Below are 27943 nucleotides of genomic sequence, written 5' to 3'. Positions count from 1 at the left end.
GAAATAATAGTCCATTAATAAGGGCTGTTCATGTTGCAAAAGATTCAAAGGCTTCTGGAATTGGTTGTATTTTGCATATTATGGGGAAGGGAGAAGAAGTTGTGCACTATATTTGAATCTGATCTACCTTTCATCGTGGATAGGGGTATCAATGGCATGATGAATTGGTGGTGGAAACTGTTTTCCTTTATGAACCCAGTTAGTGTGCTTTTCTCAGAGAAAGAGATTGATAACCATCATTGTCTGGAATTAGAATAGACTCTGGAAGTACATATTTAGAACAACATTAACTAACTTACTAAACATAATATAGGTTCATAAGTTCATAGGTAGGTACTAGGCTGTCTGCCCGAAGGCGTTTATAAGCCTAGCCGGAATGTGTTGGCTTTTGCCATCCCCTTAGATAAGTTCCCTGTGCCTCTGTCCAGCAGAGCCATTGAAGTGATCCCCGGGGTAAACTTTCTGTTTCCCATCCACTCATCAAGTTTTCTCTTGAAGAGGGTTAGCAAGGAGCTCTGCCTAATGTAGATTGAAATCTTGTTCCAGAGGATGGGAAGTCTCTGATACAGGAATCTATCCCTCCTGCACATCCTATTTATTGTGGTGAGGTTTAGATCCCTGGAGTGTGTGGCTCAAGGGGATATGGTTTTCTTTAGGAGGAGCATGTCCATCAATTCTGGGTTGGACATGGCCTTGTATGTCAGGCAGAGATCACCTCTGAGTAGGTGGTATGCAACCGAGTACATCTGGAGTTTCTTCAGTCGAGCTGCATAGGACATCTGCTTGAGGCCAGTGATCCTCTTCGTGAGGTACATCTGTGGTATTTCCAGTTGTTGCAGGTGTCTTGTAAGGTACATCCCAAATGGGGCATTGTACTCTATGATGGGTCTGATGAGTGATGCATAGAGGGGCCCAATGACCTCTTTTGATCTGGATGCAAACCCTTTTGTGATTAGGTGGTCCACATAGAAGGATCTTCTAACCACTTTGGCAATGTGATTATCAAAGGAGAGGTTACTATCGACTTGGGTCCCCAAATCCCTTATTACATCTTCCATATTTAGGGGACTACCACCTATGTGGTAATTTGTGGGTACTTTGTTTTTTCCAAAGGGGGATGACTATGCACTTTTTGGCATTTAGCTTGAGGCCATGGTTTTGACACCAGGTATCTGTCTCAGTGAGATCCTTTTGAAGGATGTCTGTGTCAGCCGGAGAGTCAATTATAGCCCCTAGTTTGCTGTCATCTGCAAACTTGGTCAGCCATAGTCTTCCTGTGTTTACCTGTACCTCTGAGAAGTATATGCCGAACAGGAGGGGGTCCTAGGACAGAGCCCTGGGGAACACCACTTGTAACCAATTTAGAGTCAGACCTAGCTCCTGAAACTCTTACCATGTGGGTTCTGTCTGTGAGCCAGTTGGCAACCCATCTCGTGATGTAGGGGTTTATGTTCAGGCTGGTGAGCTTGTCTATAATGGTAGGGAATGGTGTCGAAGGCCTTTGCAAGGTCTAGGTAGGCTGTGTGGACCACCTTTCCCTCATCTATTGCCTTGATAACTGTCTCAAAGAAGTCCACCAGGTTTAGGAGACATGATCTGCCCTTAACAAAGCCGAACTGGGTAGGGTCCAGTGTTTGGAGGTTTCCAATGTCTCTGTTAATGAGATGCATGTTGATGCACTCCATAGCCTTGCAGACCAAGCTAGTCAGGCTTATAGGGCGATAGTTCCCGGGGTCCGTTGTGGCTCCACCTTTGTGGAGTGGAATAACCGTTGCTGTGCACCACTCTATGGGCATGTAGTCTGTGGAGAGGCTGAGTTTAAACAGTGTGTTTAGGTGAGGGGTTAGTTCATCTTTGAGCTCATGTAGGACGCAGCCTGGGACACTGGCTGGTCTCATTGATGCTGTGTTTTTAGCTTTGGAGAGGGCTGTTTTAACCTGAGTATCTGTGATTTCAGGGGCACTACATTCTTCTAGTATAGTTATTGTCCCTTTTGGGGGTGAGAGGGAGGTGAAGTTTGCTCTGAACCTGTCTGCCAGGATGTTGGCTATATCGGTTGGTTCAGTGTATTTTGTGCCGTTCTGCACTAACTCAGAGTAGATCTGAGAATTGCCACTTAGTTTCTTGACATAGCTAAAGAATGCCTTGTGGTTATCTTTGGAGTCCATGGCAATTTTTCTTTCAAAGCTAGCCTTCGATGATTTTATGAGGGAACATAGTTTCTTGCTGATACTGATCAGGGATGTCTTCCCTTCTTGGGATTTTACTCTTTTCTGTACTAGTTTCCCCCTTCTATTGTATAGCATGTTTATGACAGAGGTCCACCAGACTGGTTTCCTTTTTTTTGGAGGAGTGAGTCTTGGTTTTGTTTGTGATAGCATGATCCATGCATTCTTGTAGGTGCCCATAGAGTGCATTAGTAAAGGATTTTACAGCTTGGACAGTGTTATCCTTTAACATGGGGGCTTTGAAACATCCCTCCTTGGTATTAAGTAACGTGAAGTTTGCTTTTGAAAAGTTTTTCACTGTGGTTTCTTTGACCGGGGGTGGTGGCGGAATGCGGATATCCAGAGTGATTAGTTTATGGTCATATCTAACCAGTGAGGGGTTGACCTCCGGTGTGGAACACAGGTCGCCCATGTTGGTGATGACCAGGTCCAATATGTTGTCACCTCTGGAGGGGGTGTTGACCAGTTGATCCAGGGCATTTGAGTTTATAAATTCTAGGAAATGTTTGGCAAGGGAGTTTGTACTTGAGTAGTTCTCCCAGTTAATATTTGGGTAATTGAAATCACCCAATATCAGGGTGTTTGGTAGGACCTTTATGTTTCCCAGTGTTTCCAGGAGTGTGGAGTGGGGGTCCTGGGACATTGTGGGTGATCTGTAGCAAGCTATAATTTGAATAGCAGTTTTGCCCATTGTTAGTTGCACATGGATGATCTCTGAAGCGCTGTGCTGTGCCACTAACCTGGAGGTGTGGGTGTCCTTGATGAATATGGATACTCCCCACCTTTTGTATTTCAGTCAAGGTTTTGTGGCCGAAATGTATGGTATGAGTTGTAGCCTGGTAGTGCTGGGGTGCTCTCTGGAGCCTTAAACCAAGTTTCTGTTACTGCACATATATCGATTTTCTCCATACTGAGGAGTGCCTCGAGCGCATGCATTTTGTGGTTTAGACTTCTGGCATTGAGTAGCATTACCCTCAGTTTTTTGTTACTTGTGCTATTTACGGTGGTGGGTTTGTCGTTTGAGCCTTGCCTAAAAAAGGCACTATGTGGGTGGCAAGAGCCTTGGCCAGTATTCAAAAGCCTAAGGGTGACAGGTGCAAGCCGTCTCTAGCAAAGCAGCGTGGCTTGTCGAGCATGTCATCCCAGGCTGACAGACACTGGATCCCCTTTGAATGACATCAGAAGCTTAGCTAATTGTTGAAATTGATCATTTTTTCTGTATACCATGGTATCATTCTTGGTGAGGGCAGGATGCTACTCAGGGTCAGGGTCATACTGGCCTGGGCTACGTGATCAGAGAGCTCCTCCATGTCTCTTTTGATGCAGTCCAGAGAGGTATGGCTCAGGTCATTCACACCAACATGGATAATGACAGAGTCATATTTGTACTTGTTCTGGAGTGACCTGAGTGCTTGTGTTATGTGGTGGATTCTGGCACCCGACAAGCAGCTAACAATAAACTTCTCCTTGTACAGCCTAGTGAGTGGAACCTCAGTGTGCATGACTATAGAGTCACCTATTACTAGTGTGTTGGGTATGTTATTTTGCCTTAAGGGCTGTGATTATGTGACACACTGGTTTTGTGAAGTATGTGTTTCATGGTTTGTGTTGGGGGGTGGAGGTTGCTTGGATATCTGCTTTGGAGGTCTCTGTTGCTTCTGCAGATTTTTATTTAGAGCCTCCAAGTATGTTTTTGTGTCTTTATGTGTGTTTTTTTCCGGTGCTGGTTTCATAGATCTATGTGAGACTGGTGGTGTGATGCAAGTAATTCCCTTCTCCTCTTGACTCCCTGGTCCAGTCTTGGGTTGATAGAGCTTAGCCTCCAGTTTGGCTGTATAAATGCATCTCTCTCATGTATTAGTGTTTGGCGGAAGGAGGAGAGGGTTGTCTGAGTACATGAGGCAATTGTAACATTGCCTCAACATGCCCAGATTCACCAGATGGACCGGAGAGTACACCTGAAACTGCCTTTTGGCATATTTTGGATGTTGACAGCTAGCAGCCATTTTTATTACTTTCTTTTTTATCTGAGCCATTCATTTTGATGTCTTTGCCTTGTTTCATTCAGTGACATGATGGAAAGTCAAGGAAATTATCTGGACCTTACATTCCACTTGCTGCTGCTGTGTGGTCTGGGTTAAATAAGTGTGGAGGATTATGGCAGGTGTCCAATAGTCAAAAATGTATAACCTTGTACGCTTCTTTATTAGACAATGCAGTGCACTCTATATTAAGATTTAACAGCTGTACAGAATCTGATGTGAAAGTTTTTTTAGACTAGTTTCCAGTTTATTCTCCCTTTGGCAATTTTGTTTTTACTTTTTTTACTTGCTATTTCTTTTCTCCCAATTCAACACAAGAGGGGTATACAGAAATTAACTCCCTTTTTTGGGGATGAATAGAAAGACAGGCACTATTCCCATATAAGATTTCTATATCCTTGTAAATATCTGTTTTCTTATTTTACTGGGGGACTACTGTTTTGTTAGCTTTGAACACTAAGCTTTAGACATAGATGACTTTTTCTTGAAAGAAAAAAAATAAGACTGAATGTCTTTCTTTGCTCATGATTTTCTGAACAGGTCATCGCTGGACGTGTTGCAAAAAAAAGTAAAAATGTGCACTGCAGATCATCTAGAGCTCTGTGATTTCTGGTTTCCTATTGAACTCCAGACTCCCATTTAAATTATCTTACTTCCTACAAACTTATTATAGTGGACTACTGGCTATGTAGGGTGTGTTAAAATGATACAGGAAACTAAAAGGTAAGAAAAAGTGTGAAAAAAAACAAGAAATAAGTAATCATTTTGGATTAAATAAACCAGTATAAGCAAAACAGGGGATGGGCACTGGGGAAGTACAGAGGGCACTACTGTGCAAAGGGGGGCCATGAAGTCCCTATGTCACGGGCTCCATGTCACCTTATGCTGTCCTTGTTTGTGTACATAGCAAATAATTTGTTAATAAAGAGTGATTAATAAGGCAATGTGTGGCTGAAAGTGAATGACCCCATCTGTTGTTTGATCACATTGAGCCATACCACATTCCAATAACCCCACCCATTCAGTTGCTTACTGCAGCTCAACGGCTGCTATGAAGTCAGCCATTAATAATAACTTCCCTTGAACTAGAAGATATATTCTTGGTAATCATTCTGGCTAGATAAAATAATTTCTTAATAGCAGCAGATTCATGATGATCACTGCATTGTTCACTGTCAATGACGGTGCCTTGGTGCCTAATAACTGCATTCATTTTCAATGGTGTTATCTATATGGTACATGCATGGGTGTCCATGTTTGATGAAGGACACATCATTACATTTCTTGACATTTAACTTAAGGCTGTGGTTCTGGAAAAATCTATCTGTACATGTTACATCATCTTGGAGAATATTGCATAATCAGGAGAGTTTATGATAGAGTTTGCAATCATCTGCAAAGTTAGTCAGCCATGGGCTTTTGACAATAACCTTGCCATCAGAAAAGTACACCTGAAGAGAAATTGCCTGTGGACAGATCTCTGAAGGCTGCAACTAAACACTTTTTAATGAAACTGGGTTCCATCAATCTGCCAGTTGCTGGGTTAATTCAGGGTTTATGTTTACCTTAACTGGATTTTTGATACTGTTAGAATGTGGAAGGGTGTTAAAAGCATTAACCAAGGTACTCAGTGTGCATTGATTTGTCTGCATCTAATTCATTGGTGACTTCTTGAATGACATCCACTAAATTTAGCAGGCAGATTGTGCCTTTAGCAAACCAAACTGGAATGTTCTAAGGGATTATAGACTATTGGTATCCTCAATAATAAGTGCCATAATGACATGCTGCACTGCATTGCAAAGAAGGCTGGTTAGTCTTATACTTCTATAGTTGCCAAGGATAGTGTGTGTCCTCTCTTATGGAATACAATGACTGCAGCAGCTCTCCTCACCTCAGGCATGAATCCAGTAGAGAGGTAGAGACTGAATACGTTTAGAAGAAAATCTACAACTCAGTGTTTGGTGATGACAGAAAATCAGCCTTGCACATTGTCTAGACCCAAGAAGCTGTTGTATACGGCCTTGGAGAGTGTCCTTAGGACTAGCTACATGGTGAGCTAAGGAGAAGATAGAAGACATGTTAATATGCAAGGGGACGTTAGTGGAGAGGAAGAAAAGTCTGAGCTACATTTATTAGCTAATATGCTGGCCATGTCTACTTCAGATGAGAATGTGCTGTTTCTGTTGTTTCTAACACAGCTGAAAAAGTCTGTGTGGTTGCCCATTAACTAGGTGACAATTATCAATTCATACATATATTTGGATGAATTGATTTTGTTTATCTTTGAATTCACATTACAGAAAATAGGTTTCTTCATATTATTGTACAGTTTGATACTATGATTCCACCACAGGGATATTCTAGAATTCATCATTGTATTTGTGTCTGGTGGGGACTGTTTCCTTAGTGCAAACATTTAGGTGGATATAAAATCTGTCCATTAATCTAGCAGTGTGGGAGATAGTTTCAATAAGGGGGGAACTTAAATTTCATGAGGACATTAGCCAGATGTAAAGATTTCTCCCTGGATTATCTTTGATGGTAGACCAGATTTTCATAGTGAATATTACTGAGCAGTGCTTAGGTCTGACCAGTGATGGGGCAACTACAGGTAAAGAGCACAGGAAGCTTATATTGTTCAGCAATAGATTTTGAGCCTCTAGTTATGATGCAAACTAGTTGATTTAAGAAGCTAACGTTTATGAAATCTAGAAAGCATTGTGTGTACCTTTTTGTAGTAGTGTAGGTGTCCTTTTTAATAGAAAGATAGCTGAAACATAGAAGGAAAATAGCATCTTGTTCAGTGGTAAGAGATTCCAATTTATATAGACATGCCTTGTGAACTGCAGGTCACATGTAGGGGTTCTGGGAGTTGTCTGGGGTATGGTTTAGATTTTTATTGCTAGTATGATATAGAGGAGCTCAAGGTCACTGGCTTGGTTTCTGACTTTTTCTGTAATTTGTCTTTTTAGGACTATATCATTCACATCAACAACAGTAATATATTAATTTTCAGAGGTTGATCTTAAGAAGCAGCATGCATAAAAAGCCATCACGGGGGGGGGGGGTGGTGCTACCACTACATCTCAGCAATGACACATGTATCAATATTTTCAAGGGTAAGGAAGGCCTGTAAGGAGGGAAGCTTCTTATTCAGGTCTCTACCATTGAACAGAAAACAGCAAGCTACAGGCGCACAAAGGTCTGACTTTAATATACTCTAGACCATCATCAAAAAGCCTTCAATGAGTAATAGAAATACAGTCTTAACAGTTCATATATAAAACCTTAAACAATTAATTGATTAATTAAACCATCAAAAACACATTAAATCAAATACTTAATTGCATTCCATATTTAAACCAAAAGGCATTAAAGTACCGTACTTTAAAATATACATATAGTCTCCTTATACAATAATCTGTCTTTAAATAAATTATTCTCACCTAATTTAACCACCACCTGTTCCAAAATAGTACGTTGTAACAATGATGTATCACTTTGACAGTATTGTTTAAAATGTAAAGCTATAGGACTCTTTAATCATTGTTATTTTATATCTCTAATATGTTCCTATAAACAATATTTAAAAGCTCTCTTATTTTCCTCTATATAAAATAAATTACATGGACACTTGAGTATATGTATATCTTTATACGGGATTAAACTTTATATTATTTATTTTTTGAAAGGAACATACAATGAATTTACTGTTACAATGCTTACCATAAGGGAAAGTAACCACCAAAGAATTATTAGAGCTTGTTTAAATTTGAATATTAGGCAGAATTAAACAACTGTGGACAAGCATATCCCTTAAATTCCATCCATGTCTGTAAGAAATCAAAGGAATATTATTAAGTAATTTAGAAAGTTCTCTATCTTTTATTAAAAACTGCCAATACTATTTAAATAAATTAATTTGTCACTAAATGTATTATAAGTTGTTAAAAAATAAATGTTCTTATTTATATTAACTATATTACTCTTATTCAGAACAACTGATTTCTTACTAAATTCTGTATGCATATATTGACTTTTTTGCTCCTTAATTCTTTGAAAAAATCTATAATTAAATGACTCTTATAATCTCTAGTAATAAACATAGTGTGGAGGATGACAATTATCTCCATGTAGATACTAACCACCATCTGTGGAATTTCTATATATAGTTGTTTTTATTTTTCCACTACTCAGACCTTCCAATTTTAAATCTAAGAAGGAGACCTCCTTTCCAAATTGTAAATCATCAAAATTAAAATCATATCTAGTTTTTGCAAATCATTAATAAAATAACCAGCTTCATTATTAGTCCATTACATATACATATTAAAGGTCATTAAGGAGTGAAGCTTATTCAGGCTTCTACCATTGAACAGACTTACTTTTATATTGTCTTGCCTTTTCCATGACTATGTTAGTAGTTTGAGGAAGATGATCTTGCATGAAAAGGCACTATGGAGGATATTTTGGTTAATATATGAAAGCCATGATATGAGAGTTGAAGTCCACCCCTAAGAAAGTAGGTATGGTTGTCAGTTATCTCACCCCAGGGTGATATATGTTTGAATCCCTTAGAATAACACCAATAACTAAGCCAATTGTTAAAGTCATTTACTTTTTCTTTGTATTGTGGCATCATTCTTTGTAAGGGAATGATGCTTCCAAATATCATCCCAACCTCAGACACATACTTTAAGGGCTTTGTCATGTCTCCATCATGTGATCCAGTTAAGTGTGCCTCAAGTCATTTACTTCCATGTGATGGATGTGTACCTTGGGTGAAGGGACTTGAGAGCTGTAGTGACATGGAGGATTCCGGTACCTGAGAGAGACAACTTACCATCACCCTTTCCATGTTCGACCTAATGAATGGTGCAACTGTATGTCTCACTATAGTCATCTTTGTCTAGGACATTACCAGAACTTTCAGCTCAACCTTGTTGCCTTAAGGGTGTTAGCTTGCCAGCTGGATTACCCACCCCCCTTTTTCTACTTTAATGTTTATTTGTGTAGATGCTGTTTGTTTATAAGTGTGACATGGAGAATCCTATTTACCAAGTGTTTATCTTGGAGGCTTTTGAGGTTTGTGTAGGGATCCCTTATGCAACTCAGCATAACATGGCTAATTTGCAGCCTTAGGGCAAGGTAGAAATGGATGTGTGATATGGGTGCCAGTACTGACACCTGATGGGTAGTACTAATAAGCTTAGATGAGAGACTGATCTCTAACATTAGTAAAGTTGTGTAACTCTCTCATAAAGATTCATCTAATGACAAATGGTTGTCAGTAAGCATAAGGCAATTGTTACAACACCTCAGGCTGCTAGTGCTAGTGTGCTGGATACAGATGGAGTAGGATCCTGAGCCCTCATAGTTCATAGTATCTGGAATGTACTGGTGAAGTTTATTGGGAGTAGGTGTTTTTATGTTAATTTGAAGAGGTTTGTAAGTGAGGTAAGACTGTACAATAGACAAAGTGCAAAAATGAATCAAACAATCTGTTATGGTTTACACAAACAGTAGGTACAGAATTGTGGAACAGTAGCCTGGCAGGCACAGTTTAACTGATACAACTTCAGAATTACAGTTTGAAGTCTGGCTCAGCTTACATAAAAATAAAGTTACAATACAATGAACAGAACCAGTAGCAGGAAATTGTGGTTACAGTGTCAAAAGTATCAGCAACCAGTTAAATGCAATGTCATGACAATCTAGCTTTTCTGCTACAACAGCTGGCAGTGTTATCACAGTATGTCAATAGTATAAGAATGCAAATTACAGTAGAAGACTGTAATCACAGTGAATCAGTAGCAGCCATGTGCAAATACAGTATAATAATGCAGTAGCATTCAAAATTGTTACTAATGGTTTTCATTAGTTTTCCTCCCTATTGTCAGCAATAGAAAAAGAAAACCAAAATGAAAATGTGATGTCCCTTCAAATAACAATTCAGATAGTACTGCTGCCCTATTGCCAATGCCAGTGCCCTTTCTCTTGCATGTCCTTAGACTTATACCACAGTCCATAGGCAAACAGCCCAGCAGGGCTAGCTTTAAGTTAAATAGAACCCCAGACAAAGGGCAACATGACCCACCCTACTGCTCACTACTCTCCTCCCACAGACACCCCTAGTGTTCCTCTCATCATGATCTCCCATAAACTATCCAGATTATCTCTTTTCTTCATTTTCTGACAGTTTTTCTTACTGTGTATCCATTTGATACATGCTAACTGGTCAGGACACCAAAATAGTAATTTTGGAGGGGTCTGGATATCACTAGGCCCCCCTGAGGCTATGAGGTTATAGATGTTCTGAGGTGTACATTTTTATAACCTATTTTAAGCAAACTTTTAATCCAATAACAGCATGCATGAACACATTTTCTAACTAGGGAAAGAAATTAATTCTTGCCCTACAGCATTACACCATAAATTGAGAAGAGAAACACAAAGATGCATAAATCATATCTGGGATTGCTGTCATTCTGCCTACCTACCCCACCAAAATCATAAAAAATATAGCTGTGACTGTTTTTTTCTTTTACAGTGACTCCTGTATTGTTGATGCAGTAACAACGTTTTGTTAGTTTTTACTACTAGTTGACATTTAATTAACTATGTTTCTAAGGATGAGAAGTTTGATTGCTTTCATGGTTGTAGTTGGGGCAAGGCAGGAGCAGTATGCATAAAAATGAAAACCTCAGCATATTGAAAAATGCACATGTTTGCTGTAGATGCTGAAGCTCCTTATCCCTCCTCCAACGTAGGAATTTTTCCTTGTGTAAATAAACTATACAAGTAGAGGGGGTTAAGGCGGTGGCAGCCCCCTTATATGTATGACAATATGTAATAAAATGGTTTTACTAATTGCTTCCAATGGAACTTGAGATGTCGGAGCTTAAAAATAAAAACAGTGGTTTTGTTAATTCATACTACTTGTAGATCAACTTGCAGGGTCCTTTAAGTCAGCTTCCTGCTTATCTAGACTGTGGGAGGTGAAAGTGCAGCACATTTTACTGCACTGCAGTCATGCCCTTAAAATTTGCTGCCCATTTTAACTGATAGTGCAAACTTCACCTACTATTTCAGAATATGTCAAGTTTTTGTTTGTAAGGAACCCCCTATACAATATCCTTTCCATGCCCTTCCTATCTTGAGATACTCAACTTAATTTTCCTCATCTTTTCTGAATGTGATTCTGATACATGTTGGTTTGAGTTACATGCATAAGTATGTTTGGTGTACATTTTATTTTATTTTATTTTTTGTAATTGCAATGTAGCTTTGCTATGAAACAAAATATTATATCCTTCTACAGTTTATCTACATTTGATATAAAAACACATAATTTCTTCATAGTTTCTTTCTGCCAGTTATATGAATCGATCTACTCGTCTTTTATAATAAAAACTGTACCAATCATGGTATGATGGAGATGTTATATCTTTTGAAGAGAAAGGGGGTGGTGTTACCTGCACATTTATAGATTTAATTATTTATTTTAGAAAAGGGAGCGAAATGTCTTGGGGGGCAATGTATTGCTGAGTATATTGTAATACAGTGCATAGGTCAAGCTGGTAGCAATTTGTTGATCTCATCATGATTAGAATGAGGGCAGTTCCACTGATTATTTTGCTAGATAGACAATGCATTTCTAATGTTTGTTGGGGGAGACCAAAGTATAACTGAAACATTGATGTATATAGTCCTGTTCTGCTGAAATTCATCATGAATTTGAAAGTTGTTTAATTTTATTTATTTTTCTGTGTCTGTGTAGGTTCTAGAGTACAAGGAAATGAGATTGTGGAATAGTTATTTATTACTTCATGTGATATTTATTTTAATGCTTTGGAAAGAAGTAAACTTTCTGAATGTAACTTTTTTTACTGTAATACCTACTTAGATTATAGCTTTGATTGCATTTCAGGAAGATGAAGAAATGCAGTTATCAGTTACTTTAATGCTACGATTTCAGCTAGTGTCACTGACTTCATGTGGTGGAATGACTCTGCTTTCAGCATCAAGAAATGTATTATTTTGTAATTATATATTTTTGCGTGTAGGACTGTCTGACAAATAGAAACCAGGAAGAGGATAATAGGAGATGGATCAGGTGTGGTATGGTATTATTAATTAGTACATTAGAGAGTATGCTCCAATAGAGAAACAAAACCAGGTGTGTGTGTAGAAGATAAGTAAAACTGTCGTGCTTTGGAGCAGCTCCTATTCCATTTGGTAGTCACATATTTAAGTGTACTGGAAACTGTTTAATACTGCAAGGCTTCATTTGAATGAGAGAGAGAGAGGGGTAGGCCTCAATAAAGAGGCATACCAGTGAAGTCAATAGTGTAGGGAGTTTGAGATCTTGTACTATCAAAAATGTTATAATTACAACTGATAACTTGTTGCTATACATGGCAGAAAAAAACACTGCACTGGGAATGTTGTTACAGCCTTTGATGAACATGATGTCTATGGCAAAAAAATGCATTTTTAAGCTTGAAGGCATTTTATTTCAAACATCCAGACTTTTATCAATTCAGATAGCAGGTCCATTTGGACTGAAATTGTTTGCTAGAAAGCCTGATTATAAAATATACCTTTACAGAGTTTAGTTTCTACTCACCAATATAATGGTGTAGTAACTGTATGGCAGATTATAATTTCAGAGAACTCCTGTGAACTGTTGTTTATAAATTTAAAGCACTTCATACATTTGTATTTGAATCAAACACTACATCATTTAGGAAAATTGATATTATTTTAAAAAATGTAATGCAAATAAAAATTAGACTTAATTGCACACTAATTTTGATTTTAGCATTTCTTAGCATATGTTTAAATCAAAGATATCCCAGTCATTCTACTGCCCTATAAATATAATAAAATCAAAGTCTGACTTGCACTTCTTTACATTTTCACTCCAGGTATCTGCATTGATATGACAGAGGAATGTTCAAAGAACAAACAAATCTTGGGACAAAAATGTTAATAGAGCATTATTTTTAACATTTTTCATTTATTTGTCTATTTGAAGGCTTTTATAGAAAGCATGAGTAATGTGTTTGAAACAACAAAAGAATATGTATTTCAAAGAAAAGACGCATTGCACTGAACTGATGGGTTAATCGATGCACAGAACCATGACATTCTGGGATTCCTTTCAAGACAGATGATTGCTGCTGTGAATGGTGGATCAGGCTGACAGAAGACAGAAAAAGCATGGATGATTATTACTTACTATTGATTTGTATTTCAGCTTCAAAAGTTCAGGATGCAGCAAAAATAGCAAAATGCTTATTAGTCTGAGCTTCAGTAAATTTACTTAGAATAGTATCATAGCATGCTTTCAATACTTCATGTCACACTGCTGGCAGAATGAGAAAATATGATGACTAAAACAACAGAAGTGTTTAAATGACAGGCATATACTTTATCAGCTTTTTTTCAACTAACTTTGTGACATCTAAAATAGGCAAATAGTTCCCCTGAGGGGTTACTTGTAATACACATTCAGGGCCCCTTCCAAGGCTGGGACAACCAGAATCACTTATCTTCATGAAAAAAACTGGAGTGTTGCACATTGGGTTAAACATTTAATATTATAACCACCTCTGTTTGTAACTATTTAAGGCACACAACAGAAGTTCAGTTTTACTCTAAAAACCAAATACCCTGATACCTTAATATCATTCATTCCTGTGCAACAAACATGAGTCAGATTCAGATGCAAACAGGTGATCATAAGGCAATAAAATATAGCATACTGTCTTTACCTTCTGAATGTGAACAAAAGTAACCATCCCTAATTACAAATAACTTTTAAAACTAAATTGTTTCCATTACATTTCAGATAGGTGCTCATTGTGAATTACTCCTTATAAAGTAAAACATAAACTTTTTTCATTATGCAATTTTCATTGTATCTGGAATCTTTCCACCTATCATGAGTTACACCCCTGCAACTAGGATTCATGATGACAAAGAGATGATAAAACACATGGCGGCACTCTGCACAAAGCCTAAGCAATAAAAACTGGCTTAGTGTGATCACTGGCTATCACTGTACAAGTTGGTGACCCCTTCCTCACTGATGGTTGATTATTATTATTATTATTATTATTATTATGTTTTTTATTGATTTTTACATATAAATTATTGTCTATCCGCTGACTATATGTAATTATTACACATGTTGGTTACATTTGTTTTACATATAAATCATGAGTTATCCTTTGATTATCTCCAGTTAAGAAATCCATATATGGTTGCCCCAGCCCTGTAAAAATGGGCCAGAGATTGTGTTAGAATATTAATTTTTCAGTGAAGGATTTTGCCTGAATAAATCAGACTGTATGTAAATAAGGTACATCTGAATAAACATAAAGGTGGTGAATCTGATGAAGAGTACAAAAAGTGTTTTGAAATTGTACCTGGATATATTTATTTTACCTATTTTTATTTATTTATTTATTTTTTATTTTTACTGTTAAAGCACGAACAGTGACAGGGATAACTCTTACTTCTATAACAGGGGGATGTCCAAGAAAGGGGTAACTGTTCACTGCTGCTTGACTGGATGGATGGGCTGTGGCATCCATGCCACTTACGCAGAGTCTGGACACCTAGTCTGAAATGACAGTGGAATAGGCCATTCAGAGACCTCCTCTATAGACATTCTCCTCCATGAGTAATCCTATATATATATATATCACAGGAGTCTCAAAGTTGTAATATCGAACCCAAATGATCGAAATACAAAAAAAGCGAAGCCACGGCACACCGATTTTTTTTCCTCAGGGAAAAGACTCGGTGGGCCGTTTTCATGGCTTGGCTATTTCCTCCACTGTGGTGCAATCTCGCAGTTGGTATACCTAAGTAGAGTGTGTGGGGGGGCACAGCCCCCCACTTGGTGGGTGTAGGGGGCAAAGCACCCCACATTGGTTTAAGTTTAAAGTGCAAGTTTTTTTTTTTTTTTTGTACCGAAACAGCGATTTTTTCCCTGGGAAAAAAATTGCTGTTACGTGTTTTCATAATTTTTGGGTTTCAAACTTCATGGTTTGATATTACATTGTTCAAACTCCTGTGAGATTGACGATGTAATATAGACCCTATATATATATATATATATATATATATATATATATATATATATATATATATATATATATATATATATAAAAACTGGAACTGTACTAAAAAGTGTACATCCATCACTGTGAATAATAGATCTGATTTTAAAACCAGAAATTGTACCATATTGACAGAGACTACACATTAATCAACATGGGATTGGTTTACCATGCTTTCACCAGACTGCAATGTATGTTGGTCTAGCTCTAAGGGTTACATAACAGGATTGTTTTTCCTTCTCCTAGCAGTTCTTTCTAGGAATATCCTTTTGGTTTACAGTTTTTTCTTATTTCCTGAATTAGGAGGAAGAGGTGGGATAGGCATAACTATCTGGAGGTGTTTCAAAGTTTCTCGATACTATGAATAAACAAGACAATTCATTTTCACTGATACCAACAATGTACATATCCTTATACCATTGTGAGTATAAATATTGGAGATATTTTAATTTTATCATTCTTTCAGGATCACTGCATCACATGGAGCTTGTTTATTCCTAATGTTTTTTATCACAAATAAAATGTGCAAATAAATTCAAGAATAGCTACTGTTATACAAATTATTTCTGAAGAAAATTTGCCTTCGTGTTATGCATATAAGCATATAAACTATTCCTCATAAAATTCATAGAATTGCTTTAAAAACTAGATACCATTTCAAGGACTTTTCATTTGCATTGCATTTGAAATGATCCATATAGAATAATACAGTTATGCAATTTAAAGGGAATATATGCTATGGAATTAAAGCAAATATGATAGATTAATACATCATAGTTTTGTTAGAAGTTGACATGTCTGTTTTTCCTTATTTTGGGTGTTACTGAAATTCTATTTTATTTTTCATAATTCTGTTGAGCATGACACTAGTTGAAAATGTAACAATTTTGTCTCATTAACTTACTTGCATAAACACATGAATAAAGTGCACCATGCCCACCAAGTGTGTGTAACCACCAAGGTATTTATACCACATAAAACAATTGCATATATAACATGTAGCATGTGAAGCTGTAGTTTACTGAAGTACTTATATAAAGCATGAATACAAACCATATCTTGTGAGAATCCAACCTAGTAAATGTGCAGCAGACAGGGAGATACATGACAGAGAAGGGATGCATGTACAACAGGCATATTCATTTAAAACTACCACTGCCAGAGTTTAGAATATAAGAAAATTGGGAAAGCAGTAACCAACAACAAGAACAATGATATAAGACAATAAATTCACCTTACTCAAAATATACTTATGAAAATAACATAGCAAGCAATTTGAACAAAGCAGAAATAAATATAATGTAAAATAATTAGAGCGCAACATCAAACAATTGAGTATGCCTAACAAACATGCACTTTGAGGAATAGGAAAATATGTATGAGATAAATTAGAATGAGAAGGACATGTCAAAGATGGTGAAATTTAAATTATTTGCCTAAAAGGTCTAAACAGTATTTCATAATATGTATATTTTGCCTTTCAAATGAGTACGTCTGCACTTCTTTACAGATACAATAAATACACTTGATCGTATAATACCACACCTTACATTTCTATCATTACCTTCTTCCTGTATATAGACTGATTCTTAGGCATGTACCCTTATGGTACACATATAAGTGATTACACAGGTCTGATGAATTTGTTGCAATTTATTCTTGTGTTTGCTTATTCTGGCAATTTAACCAGACCGGTGAAGACTCATATGTTTTCCTCGCTTACTTTCTAACTGAAAAAACTTAACCACAGCACTGGCGACAGTCATTACCCTTCATGATATTTGATCTCTGCATGTGTATGTTGCCTATTCAGTTAGAATTTTAACTATGAGTTAATGATTGCAAGACTAACTGGCCATTCATCTCTCAGTCTGTTGATTAGACTATCTCACAGCCAAATTTAGTCTGCCCCCCTCACCTCTGCAAGTAGTCCTGTACTGTGATTGTTGTCAATAAACTGTAACTGACTGAAGAAAAAAGTTTCTGGTTCATAATCTTTTGCAGAACCTTTAGTGTTCACACCTATCTTTGTGGTAAAAAGCAGTGTGAAACCACGCTCCTTATACCACTCACAGCTTGTCAATCCCCCAACAACTTTCCCACCCATTTTATGATGTCACTGATTACATCATTACAAGGAGGAATGCCTTCTTTTGTCTTTTTGTTTTTTCTTCCATTTTTAGCTAGTCCTGGATTTCAATGTATTGCATTAGTGAAGATTTTTCATTAAAAAAGTTAATCCAAGGCTGCATTTTTACAAACTCTGACACTCTGTGCAGATAAACAAAATAGTGTTTAGGAGGCAGTACTAAAACTATTTTCTATCAAAAGTGCCCTACAGTAACTGCATTCTGATGGAATAGGATGGCCATTGCACTTTCAAGCATTTGTTAGACAACTGTTCCTTTTCCATAAAAATTTAGAACTGAAAATATAACTGCTAAGCAGTAAGTGATTTCTTACCTCGTGAAAAGCACTGACAAGTATACGTGCAAGCAATGATTACCTTCTACTGTCATGGGAAGTGTCCTTGGTTCATTCTACTCTCACCCCAATTTCCCAAACAGACAACATGTTATCACTAATATAATTATTTTTCCACCCATCTCCTCACACAAATCATGTCCTACTTGAAGATCTACATGACTTTCACCCTACTTGCACAAATCCCCTTCTCCAATTAACTTGGTAGTTGTCTTACCACAGTCTTAGCATCCTACATATTTCAGCTCTCCCACCATCTATTTCATCCATTGTGATACAATACTATCTATACACCTCTACCTTAATTTCCAATAGAATTCATCTCATCTGATCACTATTTTACTAACACTATTAATATTAGTACTAACACTGTCACTGTCAGTACATATCTTTATGGAACCATTCCCTATATCGTAATCTGCAATCCCCTACCTCCCATACAATCTCTTCCACCACTTCCTCCTGCCACTTTCCCATAACTGCCAAGCAACTACTTTCTGGATTTAAGTATCTTTGCTTTTTTTCACTTGGAATAGCTTCTGTAGCTTACCCTGAACTAGCTTGAACTGTTTTTTAACTGTTTGCTGCATTATTTTAAAATCTGCACTTAAAGTTACATTTTAGTCGAATTTGATCGAATGTTTTTTGTTTGTTTGTTTAATTTAACTGTGGAGGCTGCCCACTAAAGTGTGCTAGCCTGTGTAACTAATGTATCACTGTTTCTGCATTTTCTGTGTGTTTCTACCAAAAAAAAAAAACAAAAAATAATCCTTGTTTTCCCGCCTTCCTCGACTAGTTTAGACCAGTTTACAGGCATTGCTGTATTCTGGACTGTGGTGTAGTTCCTGTGTTGTCCATTACCTTACTTGGATAGAAGGAAGTTTCTTTGCTCACCAGTGGGAGTGGGGAGCCTTGAGCAGCCTACCTGTCCCTGTAGGAAGTGACCTCAGCACAAGAAGCTGTAGTAATTGGTTGTTTTGGACCATTTCTAGCTCTTTTGTGGTTCACTGTTTAAAATCCGCGTTTGCACGGCTTTGCGCGGTCGTGCGCATAGCACAGCGCCAGTTAAACAAGGTTAAACTTTTTCTGGCTCCGCCAAGTCTGCTCTTCAAATTTTCCCTTAAGGAAGATCCACTCTTAGTATAACCAGACTACTCACTATATTATAAGCCTAGCACTTGTTCTCAATACTTCTCTACTAAGTAAGCACTCTCGTACTAAGTAAAGCACTACATCTACTTACCACCCCTGTGAATTTCCACTTCCCTTAAAGGTACAGCACTCCCTTATACTGTTCTAGCATGTCGAGTGGTAGATTACTGGCGTCGTCTCCATTTCAGCTGGTCAATCTGGGTATCTTGAGACAATGCCACAATTGTCTCATGTACACAGACAACCATCTCCTCCTCCCAACAAACACAAATACATCTGAGAGATGCAACTATATAGCCAAACTGGAGGCTGAACTCTCTCAACTCAGGGCTGGCATGACCAGACAGGAGGAGATGGCAACCATACACACAACAATCCCAGTCCCACATATACCTACCACAACTGCAAACCAAACACATAAAAACACAAAGACATACTCGGAGGCTCTAATAAAAAACTTACCAAAACAACAGAGGCTCCCAAAGCAGACATCCAAAAATCCACCACCGCAAAACAAAACACATGCAACACATACTACAATAAATCAGTGTGTCAACCAATCACAGCCCTTAAGGCCAAACACCTTGCCTGATACACTAGTAATAGGTGACTCTATAGTCAGACACACTGATGTCCCGCTGACCAGGCTGAACAAGGAGAAGGTGACTGTGAGCTGTCTATCGGGAGCTAGGATCCACCACATAACACACGCACTCAAGTCACTCCAAAGCAAGTACAAATATGACTCTGTCATTGTCCATGCTGGTGTGAATGACCTGAGACGTACCTCCCTAGACTACATGAAAAGAGACATAGAGGAGCTCTCCGATTATGTAGCCCAGGCTGGTATGACCCTGACCCTGAGCAGCATCCTGCCCTCACCAAGAATGATACCACAATACAAAGACAAGATGATTAGCTTTAACAATTGGCTCAAGTACTGGTGTAATTCTAAGGGGATCCAATATCTGTCTGCCTGGGATGACATGTTGGACAAGCCACGCTGCTTCGCAAGGGATGACTTACACCTGTCACCACTGGGCTTCCGGATATTGGCTAAGGCTCTTGCCACCCCCCATAGTGCCTTTTTTAGGCAAAGCTCAAAAGACAAACCCACCTCCTTAGAAAATAAAAATGGAAAAAAACTAAGGGTAATGCTGCTCAATGCCAGAAGTCTAAATCTCAAGATGCAGGCACTTGATGTGCTCCTCAGCATGGAGAACATCGACGTCTGTGCAGTAACTGAAACCTGGTTCAAGGCTCCTGAGAGCACCCCAGTGCTACCAGGCTATACCTCATATCATGCTTTTCGTCCCCAAAACCCAGGCCAAATCACAAAGGGAGGGGGAGTGTCCATATTTATCAAGGACACCCACACCTCCAGGTTAGTAGCAACACATGAAGCATCAGAGACCATACAGGTGCAACTAACCATAGGCAAAACTGCTATATAACTGGTAGCATGTTACAGACCACCCTCCCAATCTCAAGAACCCCACTCAGCCTTCCTGAAGACATTGAAGGATATGAATGTATCACAAAATACCATCATACTAGGAGACTTCAACTACCCAAACATAGATTGGGTACATTATTCTAGCCCTAATACCCTAGCCCAAAGGTTCCTGGAATTCATAAATTCAAATGCACTGGAACAACTAGTCACCTCTCCCACTAGGGGAGATAATATACTAGACCTGATCATCACAAACATGGGGACAAAATGCTCCACACCGGAAGTATACCCCTCACTAGTGAGATCTGACCACAAACTAATCACCCTGGATGTACATATCCTATCTCCACCCCCAGCACAAAAGACCACCGTGAAAAACATCTCAAAAGCAGACTTCACTCTTCTTAAGACTGAGATGGTATCCTTTAAGCCCACTGTGCCAGTGGATACCACATCCCACAATGCCGAATCCTTCACAAATGCTTTTTATGGACATTTCCAAGAATGCATGGATCATGCAATCCCAAACAAATCCAAGTCCCTCTCCACCAAAGGTAAGCGTCCTGTCTGGTGGACCTCAGCCATAAACAAATTGTATAACAAAAGAAAGAAGCTACTGCACGTCAGAGCAAAATCCCAGGGAAGACATCTCTGATCAACATTAGCAGAAAACTACGTTCTCTCATAAAAACATCCAAGGCCAACTTTGAGAGAAAAATCGCTAAGGACACTAAAGATAACCACAAAGCCTTCTTCTGCTATGTTAGAAACCTGGGTGGAAACCCTCAGATATGCTCAGAGTTGGTTCACAACAACATAAAATACACTGAACCCACAGATATTGCCAACATTCTGGCTGACAGGTTCAGTGCAAATTTCTCCCCTCCTTCACCCCCAAAAGAAGAAATACTTATCCCAGCTGAATGTAATCTCCCTGTCATCTCAGATGTCCAAGTGAGAACTGCCCTAAACAAAGCAACAAACACAGCATCAATGGGACCTGACAGTATCCCGGGTTGCGTGTTACGTGAACTCCAAGAGTAGCTAAACCCACACATAAAAATGCTATTTAACCTTAGCCTTACTTTGGGATATGTACCTGAACACTGGCGTACAGCAACAGTGGTCCCACTCCACAAGGGGGGTGCCTCTACAGACCCTGGAAACTATCGCCCCATAAGCTTAACCAGCCTGGTCTGCAAAGCTATGGAAAGAATCATTATGGAACTCATAAACAGAGACATAAGGGACCTACAGACACTTGACCCCACCCAGTTTGGCTTTGTAAAGGGCAGATCCTGCCTTTTAAACCTGGTTGACTTTTTCGAAACAGTCACTAGAGCCATTGATGAGGGCAAAGCAGTCCATACAGCATACCTGGACTTGGCTAAGGCCTTCGACACAATACCCCACTCAGGCATCATAGATAAGCTCAACAGCTTAAAAGTAAAACCTTATGTCACTAGATGGGTTGCAAACTGGCTAAAGGACAGAACCCATAAAGTTAAAATCGCTGGAGCAATGTCAGACTCAAAGCCAGTCACAAGTGGTGTCCCACAGGGATCCGTCCTGGGACCCCTCTTGTTCGGCATTTATTTCTCAGATGTTAAAGCAAACATGGGAGGGCTGTGGCTGACAAAGTTCGCAGATGACTGCAAACTAGGCACCATAGTTGATACACCAGCAGACACACACATCCTACAAAAAGGCCTCATAGAAACGGACAACTGGTGCCGGAGTCACGGCCTTAAACTAAATGCCAAAAAATGTATAGTCACCCGCTTTGGGAAAAACAAAGTGCCCACAAATTATCACATAGACAGCAACCCACTGAGTACGGAAAAAGTAATCAGAGACCTAGGGACCCAAGTCGACAGCGACCTCTCATTTGACACCCACGTTGCCAAAGTGGTTAGAAATACATTCTACCTTGCACACCTCATCATGAAGGGATTCACATCCAGATCCAAGGATGTCATTGTACCCCTATATTCCTCCCTCATCAGACCCATGATTGAGTACAATGCCCCATTTGGTATGTACCTCACCCGGCATTTGCAACAGCTGGAGAGACCACAAAAGTACCTCACCTAGAGGATCAAGGGTCTCCAACATATGTCTTATTCTGCCAGACTAAAGAAACTTCAGCTCTATTCAGTAGCATACCGCCTGCTCAGAGGTGATCTCTGCCTGACGTACAAGGCCATGTCCAATCAGGATCTGATGGACATGCTCCACCTCAAAAAATCCAAATCCATCAGGACCACAAGACTTTAAAGACTTAAACCTCGGCACAAGTATGAATAGGACATGCTGGAGGGATAGATTCATAACCCAGAGGCTTCCCATGCTTTGGAACAGGATCCCAGTTCGTATTAGGCAGAGCCCCTCACTGACTCTTTTCAAGAGAAATCTTGATGAGTGGATGGGAGATCGTAAGTTTACCCCAGGGGTCACATCTGTGTCACTGCTAGACAGGGGCACAGTAAACTAATTCTGTTATATAAGGGGACCTTCATTGTGTCACTACTAGAGAGAGGCACAGTATTCTAAATTTATTCTGTGCAATTTTTGTACCATTTCATGCGGTGGCAAAAGCCACATCACTATGGCTAGGCTTACAAATGCCCCAGGGCAGATAGCCTAGTACTATACTATGAAACTATGAAACTATAAAACTTCCTTAAGCTATGCTTCACCTCTAGAAGATAAAAAAATATTTAAAATTCACTATACACTGTACCTAACAAACTATGTCTTAAACTGAAATTTAAGCACAAGTGATATTAAACCCACCTATATTATCCCCTGACTATCAACTTTTGTGGGGAGGTCCAACAAAATCTATAATACCTACACCATAAGCTCCAACACTTCCAAAAAACTCTCAGTCTTAACACCACAATACCCAGCAAAACGTTGTGGTATAAATTTGATTAACATCAATTTAAGAAAAGACAAGACAAGTGAAAAAGTGAAGTCTGCACATGGTCAGTCCAATAATCCCCAGAAATGTAGCTGAAAATGGATATAAACAATACAGATATTTTGCCATCTAGATACGATGTCAGCACAGCAGCCAACAAATGGAGCAGGTGGAGTAGCAATATTTTACAAAAAAACTATCAACATCTTTCCATCCCATTACTTCACCACCACCAAATCAAAAATGCTGAAATCCTCATATTTCCACTAAAAATCAGTAAATGCAGAGCAATAAACATAGTACAAATTTACATACTTCCAGATAATGGTACTAATACATCTGGAGAACTATTTCCTTGACTAAACTTACATCCCTCATCAAACCATTATACTAGGTAATCTCAACATTGGTTGATAAACCAAAACAAATGAAGCATCCACAATGCCATCAGCCTCTGTGGCTTTTAACAGTCAACATCCATACCAATTACCTACAACAAAAACAATCAGAGAATATATGTGTTAGACTGGATCTTGGCAAACTTCCCAAGAGATATAACATCCACACTGTCACTCCCTGACATCATTTCACCATGTCCCAAATTTTGCTATCAGACAGCATATCACCTCCCACAAGTTCTATCAATGTAATCATATTCATAGCTTGTCCACCTTCCAAGCAGACACTAATCTCCAACATAAAATCTGTCAAAAAGAACACTTTATATGCCCTCCAACTTGATTTAGCAGTATTCTTGTTCTGCGTGATTCTTCTAAATATTCTAAATAACTGTACCCCTATTAACTAAAAAAGTGAAATTTTACCTAAATCTGTGTCTTTCAAGATAACTTAAACAATTAATGAATCAAATGTACAGTACTTTGTACAACTGGAAGCAGAAGAAAATTGAAGCTAAGTTCCTGAAATATAAACAGTTGAAAAACTCAAAAGTATAATCAAATTAGACAAAAGTGTGTATTACACAAACCTACATACTTCTGTTATATTCAGATTTAAAATGCTCTGCTCTTCAGTCAATCAGATCCTTTCCCCAGGTCAATCTCCTACTTGACTGACTATAAAAAGCACCGTCAACTCCTCTCCCATCCCAAACAACCTGTTCACCAGCCCAATAAACTGATTTACAACCCAATGTCTACCTTCACTGTCAAAAGGCTTCTCCTCAAACTAAAATCCAATAATCTTGACCCAGCCAACCAACAAGAAAAATAAATCAAACTTGCAACTGATGCAACCAGTCAGTAAAAGCTTAATATCCCAGTGCTTTGGACAAAATAGTACATATATCCTCTACATGAATGTGCAAATACCATAGATCTCTTCAACTATACTCTTTGTCAATTTGTCATATGTTCTAAAATTACTAGAATACGCAATCCAAACCCAACTATTTAACTTGCTTTCTGATAATACTGTCTCTTCTCCCACATAGCACAGATTTAATCCACATAACACTATCGTTCTTCTTTTTTTAATTTTAAACAATAAGCATATTTATTAAATTATCTCTTATGACGTAGGCAATCATGCGTTTATATAAATGAAAACAAACCATACTGACATAATCCCAGCTACTCGCATTTTACATCAAAAACCATAGTAACATAAAGCTGGTTGCAAACGTTATAGATCACTTATAATCCATCCAATCATTGTCAGTAATACACTGCATAGCTCATTCAGGTCCTGCCTGCTTTTAAACCTTATTCCTCCAATGTATACTTTTTTCCACAATTTCTATTTTTCCTATACAATTAACTTCATCATGTCCATCAACCAAAAAAAATGAGGGACATCTCATATTTGCAGTAGTTTTAGACCTCTAAAAGTCCTTTAATACTGCATCCCCCAAATTCTGCTAAACAAGCTGTCTTCACTTTTAACAGCTATCTTACAGCAGACAACTAGAAAGGACAAACAGACATCTCCTCATTTTTAACTATAGCAGTGGTTGTACCCAGAGTGTTTATTCTAAGCCCAATCATTTTCAAATTATCTATAAATGACCTTCACACTTGAAGTAAACATGCTACCATCATCTGGTATGCAGATGACTCAACCATATTCTGCTCTGCCAGGAATTTGGAAAAACTGCAACAGGTAACACAAGGATTCCTACTATTTATTGAAAATTGGCTCCATGACTCGCAGTTGCTCATAAAACCAAAAATATAAACTTGACCTATTCACCTCCAAAGGAATTCCCTCATCAGATTTCCTAAGTGTATCAAAATTGAACTAGTAATGTGCACAAAGCTTCCAGGAATTATAACTGAAGAACATATGACATTTGATTTTGATCTAAAATAAGCAGAAAAAAAGTAAAACATGTGTTGCCCTCTATAGGATAAAGGTCTGCTTTACAGATGACACTAGAAGAAACACTGCAACAACATACCCACTCCCAATCCTTCTGTCTAATGCTCCCTAGTAATGTAGAAAAATGTACTAATATTCCATATAGAACACACCTAAGCTCTTAAACACCTCTGATGGGATGAAATGCAACATACCCTAGCCTTCTTCCAGTTTGTGACTACACACAACCTAATCTAATAAATCAGATGCCCTAGCAGTAGCAACATACTTCATCAGTCCTCTGTCACACAAGCTATGCTGACACCAAGGGCCATTCCCCAGTTTAGCCCCCACCTCAAAAAATGTCTTCTGACCTTAAGAGCAAAGGAAAAAACAGGTCATCTTTCTTTCTCTTTAAACTTTTGTAGAAAGCATTTGCTACAGTTTATGCTCATGGAGCACTAAAGTGTTTAAGTTATTAAAATATATATATATACTTTTTTAAACAATAGCAAACTGTTTGTGGCATTTGAATAGCATGCAGTACTACAGTTTATACCACACAGTGCTTCAGTTCGGCCCACAAATGAACTTAGGCATTCATTTCTGAATACTGGTAATGTATTGCAAACCGTTTTGGGATCTACCTATCCTGATCATTAACACTTTGCTCCTGGGGAGGTTGTCCCTTTCACCCCATTCTAGCTAGACTACTGCTCTGTCACTAGAGCTCTTCACGCAACAGAAAACCTTTTACTAGTCGCAAAATCTAATAGCTCGGCATGTGATTCACACTCCACCTCCTATATATCCAAAATCAGGAACTCAATTCTACTCACACTAAAACAAACCCATCAACTCATGACCTTTAAATAAACATCTGATGGAAGAAACTCATGAACTTTAACTAAACATCTGATGCAAGCATGGTCTTGTTAACACTATCTGTTAATACCCACTAACCTCTTCATTCAAATACCATAAGTATCATTTTTCTATCCTTTTCTCATTCTCTGATCTTCAGCACCCCTCCTATGCCTTTTCACTTCCCCATGTATATTAGCAGTCATTGTCTGCATTCAGTTGCACCATTCTTTGCTACACCCCTCATTAAACCTACTTCACTATGCTCTTCTGGTTTTCATTTCACTGTCCATGCATGCATTTACTGCAAATCTACTGTCCATCACAAGTTAGTCTTCTGTCTTACAACCCAATAGCCCTAAATTTTCTTACCATCATTCTTCTGTACTTACAAATTACTCCTAGCATTTCTATTACCCCATCTATATCAGCCAAGCCACTCATCTGTGAATGCAGTATAAGCCTAATCCTAGAAGCCACTGTTACTCATGTGCGTTGCACTGCAGTAGCTCTACTTACCTGCTGTTGATTGCTCACACATATCTTACTCTATTCACTTTTGTTGAATATTCAAGACCTTTACCCATGTTTGCAGCATGTTTTGTGCAAATAAAGTATTTCTATACTTCAGTAGCTCTATTTAGTTTTTCTTAATATTCAACATATCTTTTTTTCTTTTCCCCTTTGGTTTAATAGTAAAAACTATCTAGTCATTTCTGTGACCTGTACTTTTTATCTTTTAACCTTGAACTAACATAAACTAGATACAGGATTATGATCAAGTTGCCAATCATAACCTGGTTGTTATTTGTTCAAGACATGGGTACTGAGAAATTCACGAAGCTCTACATACCTGTTCACATGAAAGCAGTTGCAGAGAAAGTTGTGCAAATGGAGGAAGTGATATCGCTACATAATAGAAGAAATTACGTCTCTTTTCAATTGAGAACTGAATTAATGGGAGTTCATGATATTGGAACACAATTTTATGATAAGAATATGTGAAGAGGTCATCTTGAACATGAAATACAGAAAGGTAGGGAGAGAAATAGTGAGCATATTGTATTGCTTAACTTGTTCCCATAACTCTGAAAGTACTACTGCAGAGAGAGTCTTATAAATGCCTAGAAACAACTATCAGAAATGCTGGCAGGGACTATACACAAAGGCATTCAAGAATGGATTGTCCCTAACACTACCATTAAAGCATCCATGAATAATCATTACATTAAACAACATTTGCTAAGTCACAAGAAAAGATAATGCATCTACCTATTAAACCTTCAAGCACATTCATGTATCTATCAATATATATATATATATATATATATATA

This window comes from Protopterus annectens, chromosome 15.part0, assembly GCF_019279795.1.
Source record: "Protopterus annectens isolate FY-2018-M chromosome 15.part0, PAN1.0, whole genome shotgun sequence".
In the NCBI taxonomy this organism is placed as follows: Eukaryota; Metazoa; Chordata; order Ceratodontiformes; family Protopteridae; genus Protopterus; species Protopterus annectens.
This window is presented reverse-complemented; position numbering follows the sequence as displayed.